The sequence below is a fragment of the Saccopteryx bilineata genome, chromosome 11, assembly GCF_036850765.1.
Source record: "Saccopteryx bilineata isolate mSacBil1 chromosome 11, mSacBil1_pri_phased_curated, whole genome shotgun sequence".
Lineage (NCBI taxonomy): Eukaryota > Metazoa > Chordata > Mammalia > Chiroptera > Emballonuridae > Saccopteryx > Saccopteryx bilineata.
The window spans coordinates 35,741,202-35,756,159 of record NC_089500.1 but is presented as its reverse complement, the minus strand read 5'-3'; the positions used below and the strand labels follow the sequence as shown (position 1 = coordinate 35,756,159).

Here is a 14,958-nt window from a genome sequence, read left to right as displayed (position 1 = left end):
CTCAGAAGCAAATCACATGGTATTAAACTAGATTCATTTTTCTAGGAAAAAATATGAGATTACAGTAGCATGATAGAAATTACTCTCACAAATTATCATCTCAGGAGTGAAACCATATTATCCCAGGAAATGTAATGTTGAGGTAAAAATGCATGTTGCTAATCAAAAGAATTGCTCTAAATTTTAAATGACGCGAGGCAACAAGGGTCCCAGAGCCTTCAAATGAATTCAAATAACAGATGGGGACACTGCTGTGCAATAAAATCTCTAATGACATAAATAATTATGCCTTTCAAAATACAGAGAATGTTGATTACCAATACACAGTAAATGGTTATCAAGAGTCTCTCCAGGCCTTGGCTGGTTGGCTCAGCAGCAGAGTGTCTGCCCAGTGAGCGTGTGGAAGTCCCGGGTTCAATTCCCAGCCAGGGCACACAGGAAAAGCACCCATTTGCTTCTCCACCCTTCCCCCTTTCCTTCCTCTCTGTCTCTCTCTTTTCCCCTCCTGCAGTCAAGGCTCCACTGGAGCAAAGTTGGCCTGGGTGCTGAGGATGGCTCCATGGCTTCCACCTCAGGTGCTAGAATGGCTCCAGTTGCAATGGAGCAATGCCCCAGTTGGGAAGAGCATTGCCCCCTATTGGGCATGCCAGGTGGATCCTGGTTGGGCGTATGCAGGAGTCTCTCTGCCTCCTCGCTTCTTGCTTCAGAAAAATATAAAAAGAAAAAAAAAATAAGTCTCTCTAGTTCTCAGAGAGTAACCTCCTCATAGTATGCATTTTGTATAACATATTATAGTTTACCATAGAATTCAAGGTTATCTCCTGTAACAAAAATTTTTACTATGTAGACCAAAAGAACTAAGCTGTTCATTTTCATATCATGCAATCACACATTCATCTGATCCCCATTTCACTATAAACAGGATGTCCATACATGTGTTGCCCAAACCAGGACACTTCAGAGCCTCAAAGAGAGTGCTGTTATTAATTATGCTGGGACAAGAGGTACAAACTGGGACTTTCCTAGACAAAACTGGGATCTTCATACAAGGAATCAAATTCAAAAAGGCTCCTTACTTTCCCAAATTCACACACACACACACACAGGTTCAAAAGGGAACCGGGAAGGAGATCCATGTCAGACTGGGGTCCAAAAAAGTAACAGTTTCCAAAACAAAATACAAACAAAACAAACACTCAGGAAAAGTCAACTAATATAGCATCCGTGCTTCTGTATTTCATATATCACTATAATCGTGGGTTCATCACTTGACTTGTATGAGGCATCTTGAGTTGATTATTATTGCTTCTACCAACACTTTCTCAAATCCCCTTGCAATTCCTGTAATTATGTCAGGTAAGTATATGTGAGAGTTAAAATTTCAAGACATTGGGAAGATGAAACTCGATAAAGTGTAGAATGAAATCAGAAAAATCTAGCCCCTTGAGTGTTACCAGGCACAATCTCCCCGTGGTAACTGGGCAGCAGTATCTTATTAAGGGACGTGTGCTGTATACATCATCCCAGCAGGCTCAACTGCCACAAGCCATCAATGGCCCTAATTGTACTGTATACATAGAGAACTTTAAGCCCATGCAACTTTGCTGCTTTTAAAACTATATATGCTGCTTCTATGACAAGCATGCACAAACAGCGGTCACAACTGTTCGTACAGATTAACAGCTCCAGTCTCCACCTAATTTACATTCAGTAGGAAGCTCTGAGTGGGTTTCTGATCATTCATTTACATTTACTACACAAATTATTCCTCCATGTTTTAAGCCAAAGAATCTCTGAATATGTATTACCAAATTTAAGTTTTCTTTTTCCTGGTTGGACTTTATTATGTATAGCTCTAATATAAAATCAGTTAACTTAGCTTTTTCAAAACCTTCCACTAAACTGTTTTGCAAATTTTACTTTTGCGTATTTAAAAGTTTATTATACAAAACCATTCATCAAACAAATTTCTCCCAAGTCGTAGTCCTACTAGTATTACCATACACACTCCTCTTTATATTTTTAAAAAATATTTCCTTGGCTTTATAGAAAAGTAAATGTTTTAAAAGAGAAAATATAGACATATTAATGCAACCTTTTCTTTTCTTTTCTTATATCCCATCACTGAAATGTTCGAGTAAAGAAAGCTATATTTGTTTTACAGAAAAGCAATAAATGATTAACAAATACTTCTCGGGACCAATATAGATTCAGATCTCTTTCTTAAATTTCTCAAATCTACTGGAATGGTTGTAAAAAATGATATAACGTTAGTACTAAAAGATACAGTATTGAAATTTTAAATTTCTCAAGGGCAGGGGCCTAATGCTTGTTTGCTCTTCCCATTTGCCAAAAACATTACAGGCATGTTCCCAAAGCTGCTATTTGTATTTCTATACAGTTCTCAGTGACATTAATCAAAGGAGGCCCACGTATTATAGAAGAGGCCACATAGTTTTAAAATAATGTTGAAAATTTTTATATGTGATTCCTGAGGTGATTCTACTTTCCTGATTCTATGTGATGCAGTGTTGTACTACATAATTCAGTCTGTACTGGCCACGTATACCGAGAGGGCACTGGGGATCCTGGCCTAAGACGAAAAATAAGCCACTTCACAAAGGGATAAGGATACAAATCATAAAGAATCACTATATTTTATCTCTAAAGGGGTTTCTTTTGGGATCTCTCTTACCCCATTTTCAGAGCTGGGTACCCATTTATTGAGCCACTGTTAAATGAGTATCTGGGAGACCGGTCTATGCCTACCTTAGTTTTCCAGAATCTAGAGACATCTCTATTTTCATCTATGGAAATAAACACTTCTCTCAAAGTAAACTGCGTAAGAACAGATGGCTTAGGACAAGGGTTGGCAACCTTTTTTTATGTCAAGTGCCAGAGAGTAAAAATTTCAGGCTATGTGCGCTATACAATCTGTGTCACAACCACTCAATTCCGCTGCTGAGATGCAGAAGCAGCCACAGACAACATGCAACAGCACGGTATGACTGTCTTCTAAAACAAAACTTCAGTTACTGCACGGGCGGCAGGCCAGATCGGGCCCATGAGCAACACTTTGCAAATCCCGGATTCGGTACACTCACTGCTCTCTGGTGATGGGGAGTGGGGGTGGGGGCAAGGCACAAGAGGGGACCCATACAGGAAAATCAGATTTATGTGAACAGCAACTATTCGAGAAACCTTCTCTATTACTTCCCACTCCAGAGTGCAGTCAGCTCCTCTACTCCCTTACTGATGATAAAATCCCAACCTGCCGAAAACCTTCTAATAAACTCGAGGTTTAAGATACAATACTATGCTGGGGTGTAGCTGTCCATTCCTAATGATATCACTGATTGAACTCTGCCAAACGGCTATTTGCCTCATAGCAATGCAGGGTTCACATCCTGTGCAGTGACAGACAGAGCAGCGTGGGGTTCTGAGTCCTTGGCTTTGGGTGGGGAGGGGCAAGTGATGTACACTCTGAAACTGCGTGAAAACCTCGGTGCTTATGCACCTGTATTTGCAGCTTTCACCAGACCTCCAAAAGGTTAAGCAAGAATCACTGCTCAGGTTGTTAAAATCAATGCACAATGTAAAAATGCTGCCCAGTACAGATGTGTTTCAGGGGAAAGGGGATCATCAGTTGGTGCCTGAGTCTAAGTGTGACCACACACCCTGATGGTGTCTCTTACGTTGTTTCCTGTCACTTTGAACGGTGCTTGCTCATCTTGGTTTCTACAGGGCTTGTCTGGATTCCACAGCGCTTGCTATTTTACTTCATGATCATAAAAATGCTATTTTATTTCGTGATCATAAAACACACTACTGCTGGTCAAAGAAAGGGTCTGACTGCAAGTGTGGGCTTTGCGACTGAGGTTCCTCAGAAGCAGAGCCTTTCTGGAAAGAAGGCTAAAGTTTCACCAAGATGCACCCCAAGGCACATGAAGGATATTATTAAACATATACTTTTGTGTATAGAAATACCATATGTATGTATGTACCACTGGAAGCAATTAGGAAACAAGCATTTTAAATGCCAAGAAGGAAAAAGAAAACAGTTCTTACTTTGCTTTTACATGTCACCTTCCAACCCACATCTTCCTTCTTGGGGAGGATGGGATAGGAAGACAACATTTAAAATACAAAACCCGGCCCTGGCTGGTTGGCTCAGCGGTGGAGCGTCGGCCTGGCGTGCGGGGGACCCGGGTTCGATTCCTGGCCAGGACACATAGGAGAGGCGCCCATTTGCTTCTCCATCTCTCCCTCCTTCCTCTCTGTCTCTCTCTTCCCCTCCCACAGCGAGGCTCCATTGGAGCGGGGATGGCCTGGGCGCTGGGGATATCTCCTTGGCCTCTGCCCCGGGCGCTGGAGTGGCTCTGGTCACGGCGGAGTGACGCCCCGGAGGGGCAGAGCATCGCCCCCTGGTGGGCAGAGCATCACCCCTGGTGGGCGTGCCGGGTGGATCCCGGTCGGGCGCATGCGGGAGTCTGTCTGACTGTCTCTCCCCGTTTCCAGCTTCGGATAAAAAAAAAAAAAAGAAATAAAAAAAAGAAATAAATAAATAAAAATAAAATAAAATACAAAACCCATCCCACCGATTCTCAGTGTCAAGTGTAGTTATCATCCTCTGTGCACAGCTCTGTGGGGCTGTGGTTTTCTTTACTTCAGTTAGTGCCACAGGCTTTTCCTTGGTCCCTTGCCTTTCAGTGGTTCAATTTTCTTTTTAAAGAAAGATGAAAGACAAAAGATTTCTCTCATTCTATAATGTACAATATGAATGGGGAAACTAACTCCTTGCTGGTCTAAAAACTGGAGAGGCTGGCTAGAGGAGTGGTCAAAGGCAGGGTTCTAGAACTTGCTGGCTGCTGGCTGCTTCCACTTTCCAGCTATGCAAAGTTGAGCAAATTATTTCCTTTCTTCAGCCTCTGTTCCTTGTAAGCAGCCTTATGTCAAAGAGTTATGGTAAGAATTCAATGAAATAATGTATATAAAATGTTGTATCATAGCTAACAAGACAATTAGCCCTAGATAACTGTTAATAATAATTACCATCCAGGAGTAAACACCAAGAGCTTTGTTTGTTTAGGAGAATACAAACAGTAACGTTGAATAGTTTTATGCATCTGTGTCAAGAAGGTAAAAGGTATAGCTTTCTTCTTCTTAATTTTTAACCATTCAGGGTATAATGCTATCAAAAAGTAGAAGTTGGTCATGACTGTGAAGACCAGCACTGTCATTTTTACCATCATTATGCTGGTGATTCTGCAAAATTTCCTTCAAAGAAACAATGGTGATTTGCACTAAAACAGGTTTTTGTTTTTCATTTTCCTGATAAGTGCATAATCTTGAAGGGAGGAGAGTTTATTCTGGATAATCCTACACATCCGCACAGAAAGTAAAACACTTATGGAGGTTGTGCAGGCAAAAGCGCAAGAGCCTTTAAGAGAGTGGAGACTGGCCTGACCTGTGGTGGCGCAGTGGATAAAGCGTCGACCTGGAAATGCTGAGGTCACCGGTTCGAAACCCTGGGCTTGCCTGGTCAAGGCACATATGGGAGTTGATGCTTCCAGTTCTTCCCCCCTCCTCTCTCTCTGTCTCTCTCTCCTCTCTCTCCCTCTCTGTCTCTCTTTCTCCCTCTCTCTCTCCTCTCTAAAAATGAATAAATTTAAAAAAAAATTTAAAAAAAACAGCAGTAAAAAAAAAAAAGAGAGTGGAGACTGGAAAAAGCATGTTTCCTTATGTACACTGGCCAATGGGGAAAAGTGCTATTAACTACCTCCCTTGGCCAGTAATTGGGGCTATAAAAAGAATATTGTTACAGCAAGGTTAAGCCTATATATTTGTCTGAGGCACAACCAGTCAGGAAATTTTATAAGGTAGTCTAATTTTTTAAGTACTCAGCAATCTAAGTATCATTCAACTTGTAACTGATATTCAGTTCAAATTATAATGGCTATTCTTTACAATATTTTTTTTTCCCAGTGGGGTCAGAAAGTTGGCTGAAATCTTACTGCAAAATCTGAAGGCACCTTTTAAATTACTAACTGCAAGTCAGCGATTTTAGAATCTGAAAAAGCTAAATTCCATTTAAGTGATTAATTCCACCCCTATGCCAACAGTTACTTAAAATTATTTAAAAGTTACAATTAGGCTGCTAAAAAAACACGGCCTCAGGGTTGCAATATTTGTAACCACAAACTTATTAACCTTGATTTTTTTTTACACCATCATTAGAATAGGTTCTATTCCCTCCTGATCAAAGTTATTCACTCCTGTGGCTTGTTTTACAACCATTACATTAAAATCTTCCAATAATGTGCCTCTAGCCCTGAGCTCTCTCAAGAAGCAAGCCCAGATTTTCAGTTCCTTCTGAGCTGACTTTCCCTTAAATCTTTCATGCTTAACATATTCATAAATTACATACTGCCTTCCCACGCCTCCCACCACAATCATTGCTGCAGTCACACCCCCGGAATGTAGAAAGACTACACGTCTCCCCTTCTGAGAGTTAGGTGTGGCCATGGGGTTTGCTGCTAACAGTGAAATGCTAGAGGGGATATTAGATGCATCAGTTCTGGGCAGAAGCTGGAAGGGGCCAGAGTGTGACCTGCCACATTCTCTCTCCTGCCTCAACAAGTCTGGGAACATAAACAAGGGCCTGTAGGTGACACAGAGGACAGCCTCCAGCCAACTCATGACAAACATGTAGCACAAGGAAGAAATACACCTCTGCTATTTGAAAGTACTGACATTTTGGAATTGTCACCACAGCCTCTAACCTAGCCTCCCCTGAATAATGCAACCCATCTGCAATCTGCCTCACCATCTGTGTTTTTATCTCCGAGAAGGGCGTCAGCACCCAAGCCAGTAACCTCGGATTAACTGAATGCTTTCCTCTTTCTCATATTCCAGACCCAATCATGAGTCCTAGAAATCTCGCCTTCAAAATAGTTCCAATTCACCCCTTCCTCTGTATTCCCACTTAACTAGTTGTGGCCGGAGGTCTTCATTCTTGATAATAGCCTTACGCTTCCAAATATTTGTCATGCTATCTAATTCCAAATTTTTCCTGCTGTAAATGATCTTCCAAAATACAGATCCAGAGGATCCTTCCAAACTAAATTTTTTTTTTTTTTTTTGCATTTTTCTGAAGCTGGAAACAGGGAGAGACAGTCAGACAGACTCCCGCATACGCCCGACCGGGATCCACCCGGCACGCCCACCATTGGGGCAACGCTCTGCCCACCAGGGGACGATGCTCTGCCCATCCTGGGCGTCGCCATGTTGCGACCAGAGCCACTCTAGCGCCTGAGGCAGAGGCCACAGAGCCATCCCCAGCGCCCGGGCCATCTTTGCTCCAATGGAGCCCCGGCTGCGGGAGGGGAAGAGAGAGACAGAGAGGAAAGCGTGGCGGAGGGGTGGAGAAGCAAATGGGCGCTTCTCCTGTGTGCCCTGGCCGGGAATCGAACCCGGGTCCTCCGCACGCTAGGCCGACGCTCTACCGCTGAGCCAACCGGCCAGGGCCCAGAAACTAAATTTGATTGGGCCTTTACCGTATTTAAGGCCGTTGAACATTTTCTCAGGGCTCGTATCAATGAACATTTAAGGAAAAGTTTTGTAAACAGGCCCTTGTGTTAGGCACTCCAGAAGCAAAGATGAGTCCTTTGTCTATACACTGATTCTCAAATTGTGATGTGACTACTGTAGACTATGTTGCTGCAAAGTGATATTTCGAATAATGTTAAAGTTTGTGAAATAATTGATTCTTAATAATAAAAACAAGAGTGGATTCAAGTTTCGCTATGAAAACTTGACTCACTCAAATTCTAAAAGGTTTTCTAGAGACAGACAGAGAGACGGAGTTTTATCATTAGCTACGCAAAGAAGTGCACAGGGCCCAAAGACTACCTTGAGTTCTTTTGAGACTGCTACTGATATTAGTAGCTTACATGTCACTAGAACACATATCATTGTAACTCATTATTTACTAATTTTTATAGTGGAGTTCACAGAAATTTGGGACACAAGTAGATTCTGTTGCACCCTATTCTGTTATAACACCATCTGTTACTTGTGTCCCTGGAATAGTGTGTGTGTGTGTGTGTGTGTGCGCGCGCGCGCACGCACGCACGCAGGGGGTGGGGGAGATACTTGAGCCATCAGTTTAGCCACAGGATAAAGGTCAAACTTCAACATGTTACAACTCTTCAAAATCCACTTCCAACTTGCATTTCAAGCTCATCTGCCATTAACCTCCTCAGATGCCTCTGTTCAGAACATTCTTATCCAGACTAGCGTTCTCCCTTTTCCAGACACATCCAAAGTCTACTCACTCTTCCCGAACTAGCTCAGTAGTCCATGAATGTTATGCAGTACTTTCCTATGGCTGCCATACCAACTTTTCATAAACGGAATTGCTTAAAACAACAGAAATGTATTCTCTCACACACAGTTCTGGAGGCCAAAGTCCAAGATCAAGCTGTCAGGGCTGCCCTTCTTGGGAAAGCCTGAGGGGAGATTCTGTGCCCTGTCTCTTCCAGCCTCTGGTGGGTGCAGGCAAACCTTGGCTTGTGGCTACAGCACTCCAATTTTGGCCTCCTCTTCTGTCTGTCTCAAATCTCCCGCTGTCTTTCTCCTCTTGGAACAACACATGTCATTGAATTTAGATCCTGCTCAGGTAATCCAGGATGATCTCATCTCAAGACTTAATTATATCTGCAAAGAGGCCTTTTCCAAAAAAGGTAATAGCCTTCCAGCAATTTGGACAGGATATATATTTTGAGGAGCCAGTATTCAACCCACTACACTGTGTGTGTGTGTGTGTGTGTGTGTGTGTTGTATACTATGCCAAGAGTTCTCTAAATAAGGCTCTACAGAACACCTATATGTTGCCAAAGTGACCGTTTGGAAGCTGTGTTGGGTGCTGGAAACATACAGAAGAACATGAAAGACAGTCTCCGCTCTCATGGAGGTCAGCGTCTACTGGGGGATACAGAAATCAAGTTATTCTTTAAAGGTGGAAAAGGTCGTATGAGGAAAAATTATACCATGGGTGTATATAACAGGCAATATCACCTACTCTTCTGTTAAATTTTAAATGTAACCCTGATATTTTCTCAATCACATGAAATAGTTCAGAGACCATTCCTTGTTTTTCAGTTGATTATCTCCCACTCGGTACTGGGACACCCACTTAAAGTCCTTGTTTCCCATATGCACTTCGCACTTTAAATTATCTGACTCAAAGGTACTCTGTGGAACTACCATAGTTTATGTAGTTTAGGATGCCATCCCTTGTAATGTAATCATTATTTTACCACAACCAAGAAAAAATAAATACAGCTGATTAAACTGGGATTATTAATCATAAGATACATCCCAATTTCAGAGATACTAAGATGCACACCTTAGAATCAGTGAAACCATGTTCATTTCCATTTTTGACACATATTCTCACAACGCATCAGGACAAATTAAACAGTTTGTGACCGAATAGTACACATCTTAGTGCTCTGCCAGCCAAATTTTAATGCTGAGATGCCTTCACTCAGCCTCAGCAAAATTTTCACCTTCTTTCCATGAGATCAAGATATCTAAATATAATTCAGTAAGTCCTAAAATAAGACATATAAATGGAGTCTTTTGGAGGCTTGAGATAGTTTGAGAAGTCAGAGATTGGGCAAGAGCTCTAAAACCCTTGAGCTGAAGCAGGAAGGAGTGGCTGCTGGAATGATTACTTCTTTCCTTGTGCAGAACTTGCTAAAAGGTGAGGAAATAGACTATGCACCTGTGTGTGTGCTGGGCGGGACCAGCAAATACTTCAGAGATAAGGCAGAGTATCTGAGGACGCTGTGGCGGAGTCATTCAGACAAGATTTTTGATCCACCTAGTGGGCATCTGGTGGACCCTGTGAAATGTACAATGGAAAGAAAAGACAGGATGCTGGCTTCCCATTGGTTTAGGAAGACATATCTAAAAGAGAAGCGATAACACTTTTAAAGATATCTGACTCAACCTAATAAAGTTCCTCATAAAATGCAGGATTGAGATTTTTGTTGTAGCTTTACACAAAGGTCATATAGCAGAAAATGTCTCAGGGAACAATAGACATTATGAGTGCTCTTCTCACCCTATTTCACTTCTGTTTATATAGTCTGGGTTCTGACATTGAGATATGAGGTCCACACTGCCCTACTTTTTTTTCTAAAAAGATTTAACTTTGGTTCTTGTATGAGAAATTAAGAGGAGTCAGGAAGGCCATGCCATCAAATATTTTGGTGGTGGTGAGGAAAATGTGAGAGAAATTTAAATCTTTAAAAATGAGGCCCTGGCTGGTTGGCTCAGCGGTAGAGCGTCGGCCTGACATGCAAGGGACCCAGGTTCGATTCCCGGCCAGGGCACATAGAAGAAAGCGCCCATTTGCTTCTCCACCCCGCCCCCCCTCCTTCCTCTCTGTCTCTCTCTTCCCCTCCCGCAGCCAAGGCTCCACTGGAGCAAAGATGGCCCGGGCGCTGGGGATGGCTCCTTGGCCTCTGCCCCAGGCGCTAGAGTGGCTCTGGTCGGGGCAGAGCAACGCCCCAGAGGGGCAGAGATTGCTCCCTGGTGGGCAGAGCGTCGCCCCTGGTGGGCGTGCCGGGTGGATCCTGGTCAGGTGCATGCGGGAGTCTGTCTGATTATCTCTCCCGTTTCCAGCTTCAGAAAAATACAAAAAAAAAAAAAAAAGAGTAAAAATAAATAAATAAATAAATAAAATGAACAAATGTGGGTAACTAAGGGATTTTTTTTAAAGCAGTAGACACATATCTATTATGAAGTGTGCTAAAGGGTGACCATCATCCAAAAAATAATGAGGAAATGCATTTTCAATTAAAGTAGTCTAAAGTTAAGTGCAACTTGCAAATGCCTCTTAAGTAAGGAAAGACTCTCTGACACACACACACACACATACACACACACGAACAGCTTAGTAAAGTATCATTTTAAAACAAATTCTTCCCTGGAGAAAACTTATTGCCAAAGCTTCTGGACTACGCTTCCAGAAGGCATTTAACAAGTTACCATCATTTCCCAGACTCAACAGAGAAGTGCTGCCTTTAGAATGAATTAAAATTTCTTTAGCAAAACAAATCTCAGGCTTCCCACAGCCATTGGGGGGAGGGGGACAAGTAAATCAAGATTAGAGGCCAGTTAGTCACAACTTTAAAAATAAAGAATTGTTTTCAAATCTAATAGACCATAGGTGTTCTTAGATCACAGCCCAAGACATTCCCTAAAAGATAGGTGTGGCTGAAGTATGTTTTTTCTACTGTTAAAGAGCAAAATAAATTTGACAAAGAATTGTTCAATTCAGTAGTTAAGCATTCTTCTGAATAAATGGGCTTGGACAAAAAACAGTCTGGAAAAAAATAAAATTCTTACATTATATGCAAAATTAATTCCAGATGATTAAAGACTTAAATTAAAAAAAAAATTAAATCTCCCTAGAATAGGAGAGACTACATGTACAATCCAGGGGAAGGTGTCAGGGTGATATTTCTTAGCCGAGAGTGAAAATACAGAAAAAGAGCCTCGGCTATCCATGTCAGTATTAAACACTCTAAAATGGAGAAATATAAACAAAGCCAAAGGAAATTTAAATAAGGAAAAATATATAATACAGTGTGTCCGTAAAGTCATGGTGCACTTTTGACCAGTCACAGGAAAGCAGCAAAAGACAATAGAAATGTGAAATCTGCACCAAATAAAAGGAAAACTCTCCCAGTTTCATACCTATTCAGTGCAGTTCGATGTGGGCTCATGCACAGATTTTTTAGGACTCCTTAGGTAGCTATCCTGTATAGCCTCTACAGACTCGTCACTGACTGATGGCCTACCAGAACGGGGTTTCTCCACCAAACTGCCGGTTTCCTTCAACTGTTTATCCCACCGAGTAATGTTATTCCTATGTGGTGGTGCTTTGTTATAAATTCCGATATTCACGTTGCACTTTGGTCATGGATTCAAATTTAGTGAGCCACAGAACACACTGAACTTTCTCTGTACTGTCCACATCTTGACTGGTATGGCTGTGGGCTGCTCCGCTGTATACACGGTGTTATGTCATCATCTGCGCATGCGCACATGCTGCCACATCATCCTACAGAAACTGGGAGGGTTTTCCTTCTATTTGGTGCAGATTTCATATTTCTATCATCTTTTGTTGCTTTCCTGTGACTGGTCAAAAGTGCACCATGACTTTACGGACACTCTGTATACATCTAGAAATTGGCAAGAATAAGCAAAAACGTATAATTTTAATTTGCTGAAGAGCAGTCTAAATGCTAAACAAACATATAAAAAGGGCACTAATAGGGAAAATGTAAATTAACACAGCAATTTTTTTTAACTTTCCAATACCTAATGCCAACATGGAATTGGAGAAAGAGTATTCTCATACATCAATGATGGAAGTAAGAACTGTTATAAAGACTTTTTGGACAGCATTGGTACATCTATTAAGTCAATTCCTCTTATATGAACTAGGTTTTGATATTGGGATAGAAGACCCATTTTTCCTTATTTTTTTCTGAAAAGATTTAATTTTGGTCTTCGCACTTGAGGTGACGAGAATCAGAAAGACAATGCTATGAATGCTCTTTGGGGGAGAAGTAAAAGACTTGAGATAGAAACCACAGACTTCTTAGCAACAATGAACAAATTAATGACATGTACATGGAGGTTTAGTGAAGTGTAATTCACAGGGGCCAATAACTAGAGACAAACTGAACATGGATCAGTAGAATATTAAGTGTTTCCACATTATGGAATATTATGCAGCTGTTAAAAATAATTTAGCCCTGGCCGGTTTGCTCAGCGGTAAGCGTCAGCCTGGCGTGCGGGGGACCCGGGATCGATTCCCGGCCAGGGCACATAGGAGAAGCGCGCATTTGCTTCTCCACCTCGCCCCCTCCTTCCTCTCTGTCTCTCTCTACCCCTCCTGCAGCCGAGGCTCCATTGGAGCAAAGATGGCCCGGGCGCTGGGGATGGCTCCTTGGCCTCTGCCCCAGGCGCTAGAGTGGCTCTGGTCGCGGAAGAGTGACGCCCCAGAGGGGCAGAGATCGCTCCCTGGTGGGCAGAGCGTCGCCCCTGGTGGGCGTGCCGGGTGGATCCCGGTCGGGCGCATGCGGGAGTCTGTCTGTCTCTCCCCATTTCCAGCTTCAAAAAAAGAAAAAAAAAGAAAAGAAAAAGACAAAAAATAATAATAATTTGCTTTATACTAGATGATTCAGAAAAATTTTATGAGTAATATAAGCAAGAGGTTAAAAAGTGTGTAAAAGATAAAAGTACATATATTACAATCTGTTTTCATAAAGCAATGACAGAATTATGTTTCAATGTGTTTTTGTATGTATATCTAATGACAGAATTATAGGAGTGTGGAGAACATATGAAGAACACACACTAAATTATCAAAGTGGACAGTGTAGGTAGGCAGGGTTGGGATGGAGGAATGAGGGTTGAAACAAATAGAGAAAGTAAAAAAAGAAAGCAGTAGCTAAAATGTAACACTGACACACAGAGAGAGAGAATGAGAACAGAGGACACATGAAAGGCAGTCACCAAATACTGATGGTGGTTTTCTGAAGGTGTTGGGACTTCAAATTACCTTTAGTTTTTAGATATTTTTATGTTTTCAAATTCTGTATAATAAATATAGCACAATATTAACAAAACATGGCATCCATTATGTTAATAATCAAGGGGAAATAGAGTTCTGTTTCATTGTGACAATTTCTAGATAGACTAGAAATGGTATTTATACTTAGTTCATGTATTTCTCTCCTTCTCCCCTCTCTAGTCTCCACTTACTAGCATGAAACTTTATGGTATCTATCCCATTGTGTTCAACTCTATAAAATCTACTCAGACTGATATCTTTCCAATTGGGAATCAAGAAAAAAAAAAGAGTGAAGCTTAAGGGAAAGGGTGAGTCCAATTCATAAACTACTGTATCTACTGTGAAGTTAATTTGAGTCTTCTTCTTTGCCTCTAAACGGTAATCTTTTTTTTTTTTAATAAATTTTTATTAATGTTAATGGGATGACATTAATAATTCAGGGTACATATATTCAAAGAAAACATGTCTAGGTTATCTTCTCATTAAATTATGTTGCATACCCCTCGCTCAGAGTCAGATTGTCCTCTGTCACCCTCTATCTAGTTTTCTCTGTGCCCCTCCCCCTCCCCCTAAATCTCTCCCTCCCTCCCTTCTGCATCCTCCCTCCCCCCACCCCTGGTAACCACCACACTCTTGTCCACGTCTCTTAGTCTCGTTTTTATGTTCCACCAATGTATGGAATCATGTAGTTCTTGTTTTTTTCTGATTTACTTATTTCACTCTTTATAATGTTATCAAGATCCCACCATTTTGCTATAAATGATCTAATGTCATCATTTCTTATGGCTGAGTAGTATTCCATAGTGTATATGTGCCACATCTTCTTTATCCAATCTTCTATTGAAGGGCTTTTTGGTTGTTTCCATGTCTTGGCCACTGTGAACAGTGCTGCTATGAACATGGGGCTACATGTGTCTTTACGTATCAATGATTCTGAGGTTTGGGGGTATATACCCAGTAGAGGGATTGCTGGGTCATAAGGTAGTTCTATTTGCAGTTTTTTGAGGAACCACCATACTTTCCTCTAAACGGTAATCTTAAAGCCATCTAGTACTCCACTTTTACCAAATGTCACCTCAACCCTCTGATAAATACTACAGTCTTCAGGTGCCAAGTTGGCAAAGAAGTATGCATTTTATTCCCCATCAATCACAGCTATATACAGAGAAAGTAAACCGAGCCTTTTCTTCTCTTATCTCTGGCCCCCTTCTTCTTAGCCATTACATTGAAGTTGACATTTACAGACAGGCAACAGAAGAAATGAAATGACATTCGAACTATCACATTTGCTTTTCCCT

General features: G+C 41.5%; 1 protein-coding gene across 2 annotated transcripts in view; it reads right to left on the bottom strand.

Annotated features, from left to right (window-relative positions):
• Nucleotides 1-14,958, bottom strand: part of GAREM1 (GRB2 associated regulator of MAPK1 subtype 1) — a 199,201-nt gene that overhangs the window by 172,620 nt on the left and 11,623 nt on the right. The gene's annotated exons all lie outside the window — the stretch shown is intronic.